Source organism: Carcharodon carcharias, chromosome 30 (genome assembly GCF_017639515.1).
Source record: "Carcharodon carcharias isolate sCarCar2 chromosome 30, sCarCar2.pri, whole genome shotgun sequence".
NCBI classification, from domain to species: Eukaryota; Metazoa; Chordata; class Chondrichthyes; order Lamniformes; family Lamnidae; genus Carcharodon; species Carcharodon carcharias.
The window spans coordinates 13502855-13511117 of NC_054496.1; the positions used below are offsets into that span (position 1 = coordinate 13502855).

Genomic DNA, 8263 nt, shown 5'->3' on the forward strand with positions numbered 1-8263 from the left:
CTCCTATCATTGTGAAGCAGAAATCATCAAGTGTTGGACTGTTCACCCACCAATGGGCAATGTGACACAGGCTAATTTTACCCAACTGACACTCAAGTCTTGCGGCAATAGCGATCCTGCTTGGCACCAGAGAGTACGAGAGAGTGCGAGAGAGTACGAGAGAGTGCGAGAGAGTACGAGAGAGTACGAGAGAGTGCGAGAGAGTGCGAGAGAGTACGAGAGAGTGCGAGAGAGTGCGAGAGAGTGCGAGAGAGTACGAGAGAGTACGAGAGAGTGTGAGAGAGTACGAGAGAGTACGAGAGAGTGCGAGAGAGTGCGAGAGAGTACGAGAGAGTACGAGAGAGTGCGAGAGAGTACGAGAGAGTACGAGAGAGTGCGAGAGAGTACGAGAGAGTACGAGAGAGTACGAGAGAATACGAGAGAGTACGAGAGAGTACGAGAGAGTATGAAAGAGTACGAGAGAGTACACGTTCAGTTTTTTGCAGCTTCTCCTTGGCTGAGGAGCCAGACGTGTGAAGTTACCACCTGTGGGATTATGACTGAATACACCTCTGCCCACTGGCCCATCCTTGGTTGTTGTTGCTTCGTCTCCCTCTCTGATCCAGAAAATGTGCTCAGTTGGGTTCCTCTTCCCTACTTAACCAATATCACAATGATTATCTGGGCCATTGCTGTTTATGGGAGCTTGCTGTGCTCTCGATTGCATTTCCTAAATTACCTCAGTGACTTACACTTCAAGAAGCATTTCTACGGCTGTAAAGCACTTGGGACATCCTAAGGTCAAGAAAGGCAGTATATAAATTCAAGCCCCTTTTCTCTATTTTGCCAAGTTAGCCGATGTAGATTGGAATGGATAATTAGAATTCTCCTTCGTTTGTTATTGGACCAATTCCTGGAACTCCCTGTTCCCAGTAGCTCAGTTCTGATCTCCCATATATTATTAAAGGGATATAAATGCATGGTGGGTGTGCCTCCACCACATGGACTGCAGCGGTTCAAGAGGGCCGCTCACCACCAGCTTCTCAAGGGCAGCTAGGGATGGGCGACAAATGCCAGCCTTGCCAGATTTAATTTCGAAGGAGCCGATTCCACTCTGGGGGACAGAGTGGGTGGAAATTGGACCGGAGGTTGCAGCTCTCCTCACTTGGAAAGTGGATGCTGAGCGAGAGCAGGATTGGGCTCCACTTTGATGCCAGGCTTTTCCATTTCCCTTCCGGTTGAGTAGCTCTCTGCGGGGGGCTGGTCGGGGGGTGGGGGTGAGGGGTGGGAGGAGAGGGGGGAAGGAGGACTGACTGGAGTCAAAATGGAAGACAGCAACCAGGCAATTCTTTAAGGTGGATGGCTATTCACACACCATGGATATCCAGTGGGAGAGAGGCTGTGCAAGGAATGTAACTTGATCTGTTTGTGGCACTTAAGAAAGATTAGTGGATGGTTCTTGTGGACTAGCTAGTATGATAAGTGTTAGCGTTTGGACAGCTGGTCTTTATTTAGCTTCTAAACTTGGAACAACCTCATGCCTAATCCCCCAATGATGTAGCCTGTGACTTGGACTCTCAAGGTCTCACTTGTGGTCAGGGAAGTGGGGAGAAGATGAACCCCAGGTGAACCGCCACCTCCCCCCTACCCCCCCCCAACCCCCACAAGTGGCTGACAGTCTTTCCTTGTTGGTGACTGAACACGGAGTGGGGTGGAGGGGGATGGGGGAGTTCACAGAACAGGAGCTTTTATTTTTTGCGTATCTTTTGCCTCGAGCTAATTGCGAATGTTTAAAAGCGCCCTGCCTCGCACGCTTAAAGTGCCTGAGTTTGATTCTTTGATGGGGCGTGGGTGTCACTGGCCAGGCCAGCATTAGTTGCTCACCCCTAACTGCCCTTGAGCTGAGTGTCTCACTCGGCCGTTTCAGAAAGCAGTGAAAAGTCAACCACAACCACATTGCTGTGGGTCTGGGGTCACATGTGGGCCAGACCAGGTAAGGACGGCAGAGTTTCTTCCTTAAAGAGCCTTAGTGAACCAGGTGGGTTTTTACAATCAGTGATAGCTTCATCATCACCATGAATGAGACTAGCTTTCAATCCCCGATTTAATTAATTGTATTCAAATTCCACCTACTGTTGCAGTGGGATTTGAACCCATGTCCCCAGACCATTAGTCCAGGCCTCTGGACTAATAGCCCAATGACATTTCCCACATAATTCCATCAGGATGATCTCTACTCCCGTGGCATGAAAGTCCTGGAATGGGTCTTGAATCCCAGGATTTCTGTACCATTGGCCAGTGCGTTACAGACTGTGCCACTCAGGGCTTGAACTGGATGGACTGATTCTATGTGGATACCGTTCAGGATAAATGCACAAGCTGTTGGTCCATGGGAATCATTTTACTATTTGGAAGAACGTGTGCGCTTAAGAATGAGTGAGTAAAATATGTTTGCATCTCTTCATTTTATTTCAATTTCTCTCCCCTCCTACAACTCCTGGCCCACATCGGAGGGGTTTGAGTTGACAGGTACCAGCAGGGCTTCTAGTGCCCTGTCTACACTCTCTCTGTAAGTGAAACAAGACTAGGATAAAAGGTCAACATCTTGTGGGATTTGCCATCAAAGCATGGTTTCTGTTTGTTACTGCCTCACCAAACTCAATCTGCTCTCTCTTCATCTCAGATCGAGACCCTTTTTGATGCCTCTCCACTGCCTTCATATCTTCAGCTTTGCTCCTTCCTCATTATCTGATCTTTTCCGTGAATCGACCTCCTTTCCAAGGTGGTGACTTCCCTTCTTCCAACCAACCGAACATTGGCTAGTCCTCACCTGGAGCACTCTGCACAGTCCTGGGCTCCATATAGTACTAAAGGGATATAAAGGTACTGGAGAAGATGCAAAAAAAAATATACTGGAATGATACCAGAACTGAGAGCATATACTTATCAGGAGAGGCCGAACAAGATGGGGTCTGTTCCTCAAAATGAGAAGGCTGAGGGGGTGGCCTGGTAGAGATCTTTAAAATTATCAAATGGTGTGACAGGGTGATGTAGACAAAATGGTTCCACTTGTAGGGAGATCAGAGCTAGGCACAGCAAACATAATATAGCCCTGAATAAATTCAGCGGGGAATGAAGTAAAGCTTCTTTACCTAGAGAATAGTGGGACTGTAGACGTTGCTACCACAAGGACCAAGGTACCACAAGGTTCCTGTAGTAAAGATATCAAGGGATACGGGGATAGTGTTGGGAAAATGGCATTAAGGTAGATGATCAGCAATGATCTAATTGAATGGCGGAGCAGGGCTTGAGGGGCTGAATGGCCTACTCCTGCTCCCATGTTCCCATGTGCCTGTTGGGGTGAATACCGTAGATGCATTTAAGAAGAAGCTAGATAATCAAATGAGGGATAAAAGAATCGAATGGTATTGTGATAGGGATGAGGAGGGGTGGGAGGAGGCTTACTTGTAGCATTAACACTAGCAGGGAGCACCTCACCCACCACCTTAAGCAATCACTCCCTCCACCACTGACTCAGTGTGTACCCATCTACAAGGTGCACTGCAGCAGCTCACCGAGGATCCTTAGACAGCACCTTCCAAACCCAAGACCTCTACCGGCTAGAAGGACAAGGGCAGCAGATAGATGGGAACACCATCACCTGCAATTTCCCCTCCAAGCCACACATCATCCTTGGAAATATATCGGCCGTTCCTTCACTGTCGCTGGGTCACAATCCTGGAACTCCCTCCCTAACAGCACTGTGGGTGTACCTACACCACATGGACTGCAGCGGCTCAAGATGGTGGCTCACCCACCGCCTTCTCAAGGGCAATTCAAGATGGGCAATAAATGCTGGGCCCAGCCAATGAGGTCCAGACCCCAGGAAGGAATAAAAAAATATACAATCCATTCAGCACCAAAAACCATGTGACCTCCCAGGAGAGCAGATAAAAATATCCAATTGATGGGGGAAATGTGGACAATTTCTCTCTAATCCCTGCAGGTAATCAAAGCTGGTTCAGAAGATTGCTCGGGCCCCAATCTAACTACCTTGGTGATATCAGCCTCAGTGAGAAACAGATCCAGGTCTTGCTTGAATAAGCACATCATCAGCAATGAGATCTACTAGTGAATAAATAAACGCTTCGAGCTGTGTCTATCAGACAAATATGCGTATTTTGTACATTTTTTTAAAAGATACAATAAAAATAAAGAGAAAGGCAATCAGATAACATTTCAGCTTCTTGGTGTTTTGGGAGCTGCACTCATCCAGGCAAGTGAAGAGTATTCCATCACACTCCTGACTTGTGCCTTGTAGATGGTGGACAGGCTTTGGGGAGTCAGGAGGTGACTGGTGGATGCAGACAGTGTAGTTATCTGGGATGATCTGGATGGACCAGGAACCTTTTGCTGTACATCACTGTTCATGTGAATCAGGGAACACCTTTCTCTCGAATTTGCATTATTGTGTGTGTGTATCTCTCTCTCTCTCTCTTTTGCTTGCTCTCCTCTTTCCATCTGCCCATTTCGCTGATGGTGCGTTGTCACTCGAGGTGCTGAGGAGAGGTGACATTTGAAGGTGGCAGGTGGCCTTCTGTTGTTGCGCTGCGTTTTACTTCCTCAAACCGCCAGTGCCACTATTTAATAAGACAGGACTTTCTAAACCTGGGGAAGCCTCGCAGGGTGGTCTACCCGTTTCGCCACCCAGGATTCTGAGCTTCACTGGGTTTGGGGCACCTCTTCTCCTGCACCTCCTCCCCCACCCTCCCACCTGTGCCGCTACCGGAGACCAGGACCTAACTCCAATGGCCCCCACCCCCCACCCCCAGATCCTGAGCTGCCATTGGCCAAATCCCAGTCAATCAGCGGCAAGTGTCCTGTCCCTACTGAACCACTGCTGACACCTCTTCCAGTGACCTGCAGGAACAGGCAGGCACTGCCACAGATAACCGTGTATCCCGGGCGGCAACAGTCTGGAGTCAGCCTGGATTATGGATTTTGGTTGGGTCGGGCTGTCGAGGATTACGGTGCAGCCATGTTCTAACTGAATGACGGGAGAGGAATGATGGAGGGGCTGAATGGCTGTCGATTCCTACGAATGGGTGACCTCGTGCCTGGGGGTGACAGCGCGAGCAACAGGATTATACCTGTGAAGACAGGGGCCACCACGCTGCTCTTTGGAAAAGTGGCCTTTAGCTGAATGAGAACCAGCTCCAGGTGCCTTACACTGGCATGGCTGAGATGTCCCTTCAATGACTCACATTACACACACACACACACACACACACACACACAGACACACACAGAGACAGAGACAGACAGACATACACACACACACACACACACACAGGCACACACACACACACACACACAGACAGACACAGACAGACAGACAGACATACACAGACACACACACACACACAGACACACACACACACACACACAGACAGACACAGACAGACAGGCAGACATACATACACAGACACACACACACACACACACACACAGACACACACATACAGACTGACAGACACACAGACACACACAGACACACACAGACACGCACACCCACACAGAGACACACACAGACACAGATACAGACACACACACACACACACGGATACTCACACACAGACAGACAGACACACACACATACACATGCACACACACACACAGACACATACACACACACACAGGTCAGACACACACACACAGACACACACACAGATACACAGACACAGATACACACACGCAGATATACAGACACACACAGATACACAGACATACACACACACAGACACACACACAGATACAGATACAGATACACAGACACACACGCAGATACACAGACACAGATACACACACACACACACAGATATAGATACACAGACACACGCACACACACCTGCGATGTTTAAAAACCTTCCTCTGCATATAAAACCTGCTGGCGCAAACTTCACACTTCCAGTCTCAATCTGGCCGGCCAGGAGTCGGGGGTCAGTGCGCTCTCCAGTGTCATGGAAAAAACGCGTGAACAACTCGTCAGCACTTGGCTGAAAACCCCCTTCTCCTTTTTTTTGTATTTTGCTCCTGCCTAAATGAACTTTTCACACACCAAGAATTTTAATCAGAGGAAATTAATCCTGCGGAGTTATTAAATGTTCCTTCGGTGCCGATGTAAAGCTAGGCAGTCGCGCAAGGAAAGCTGCTCCAAGCCCCAAAGGGCGTCAAAAAGACTGAAGTGTAAACCTTTTAGGCTGTTTTATTTTCCACAAGCTGCTCTCTTCCCTCAACCTTGTTGGGAGAGTCATTTCCCCTCCTTTGGCTGGTGAGTGAGTGTGATGTTCCCGAATTTTCTCGCAGTTAATCATTCAGGACGTAAGATCATAAGAACTAGGGGCAGGAGTAGGGCCATTCAGCCCATCGAGCCTGCGCCGCCATTCAATAAGACCATGGCTGTCCTCGCGGTCTGAAGTCCACTTTCCTGCCCATCTCCCCATAACCCTTGACTCCCTTGTCAATCAAAAAACCTGTCCAACTCAGCCTTGAGTATATTCAATGACCCAGCCTCCACTGCTGGCTGGGGAAGAGAGTTCCACATACTAAGGACCCTCTTCACCTCTGTCTTGACTGGGAGACCCCTATTTTGAAAATGTGCCCGCTAGTTCTAGATTCTCCCACAAAGAGTAGCATCCTGTCAGCACCTACCCTGCCGAGCCCTTTCAGAATCTTGCCTTTCAAAGAGATCACCCCACATTCTTCTGAACTCCAGAGGTCATAGGCCCAAGTTGCTCAGCTTCTCATCATAGCACAACCCTCTCCTCCCAGGAATCAGCCCAGCGAGCCTTCTCTGAACTGCTTTCCAGTGTGATGATACCCCTCCCTCAGTAAGGGGACTGAAACGGTCCACAGAACTCCAGCTTGGGCCGATGGTATACCAGGTGACAACCATCACCGCGCAGAAAAGCTTCGACTTTCAAGGGCCCCGCCATCGCCCAGACTCCAACACCTTGGCCACTGTTGACCCAGAAAACGAACTGGGGCAGCCAATGTCGTGGCACACAGAGGGCCAGCGCTCTTCGCCAGACAGCTGTGGGCTCAAGTCTCACTCCAGCGGCTGGAGTTCGAAAACCCTAGGCCGATGCTCGAGTGCAGCACCGAGAAAGGCGGCATCTTTTGCGCGAGGGTTCAATCGAGGCCCCATCTGCCCTCTCAGGTGGTTCCCATGGCATTATTTCAAAGGAGAGCAGGAGGTAGCCTCTCCGGTGCCTTGGCCAATAGTTATTCCTCAAACAGCATCACTAAGCCAGACTATCTGGTACGTTGTATCACAATGGATGCTAGTGGGATCTTGCTGTGCACAAATTGGATGCTGCATTTCCTACATTGCGGCATTACCGACACTTCAAAAGTACCGCCTGGGCTATAAAGTGTTTTGGGAGGACCTGGGGTCATGGAAGGCGCTCTATAAATGCAAGTCTTTCTTTCCCTTTGGTCTTTTCGCTATCCACAAGGTTTAAGTATGATGGGCTATACCACACACACCCAGATGGTTCCCAGACACCCCCCCTGCATTCAACAAACGTGACACAACCCAGGCTGGAGCAGTTTGCTTGCCATCTGGTTCCCAAAGATCTCCACCACTGGGTGGTTTTCCTGGGTTATTTTTGTATCGTATGAATGTCTGTCGCTTCTAGCACGTATAAATGAGCCACATTACGAGCTGGTCTGAATGTCTTAAGTCGGTTGTTAGGATAACAATTAGCGCTCTCAGGACTATTCAGCAATCGCAGAATCACATCTGACAGTAAGCGATTATGTTTTGGGTTTTGCGAGTTGGGCAGGTTGAGTCCGGCCTGTCCCTCTGCCAGCTATGAGCAGCCGCAGGGGCAATGCCGGGTTTGATTCGGTGAGCCAATCGTTGGGATGTACGGTCCACCTACCCGGCACTGAGATTCCTACGCGATGTTGCTCAGTTGTTGGCTGGGGCGTTGATGTTGGGCTGACAGCAGCTTCCTGCCTGCGGGAAATAATCACATGACTCCACGTTCCCATGGTGCTGTTGCCACTGTGGGGGGGGGGGCTCCATTTCCAATTTCTCTGGCGCACTGTGGTCGCAGTACGACCTGCGGGACTCATCGCCTCCCTCCCACTGTGGTCACGGTCACTGGCGAGGGACAAGAGCCTAGGAACAATAGGAGCAGGAGGAGGCCATTCAGCACCTCGAGCCTAGCTCCGCCATTCCAGTGCATCGTGGCTGACCACCCGCCTCAACGCCATT

General features: G+C 49.7%; 1 long non-coding RNA gene across 1 annotated transcript; it reads right to left on the reverse strand.

Moving 5' to 3' along the window:
- Nucleotides 1-2425: 2425 nt before the first annotated feature.
- On the reverse strand, nucleotides 2426-5974 carry LOC121271434. Its single transcript, XR_005941716.1, has 2 exons — nucleotides 5888-5974; nucleotides 2426-2865 (listed from the first exon to the last, which is right to left on the reverse strand). It is a non-coding gene; the product is annotated as an uncharacterized LOC121271434 (long non-coding RNA).
- Between the last annotated feature and the right edge of the window lie 2289 nt (nucleotides 5975-8263).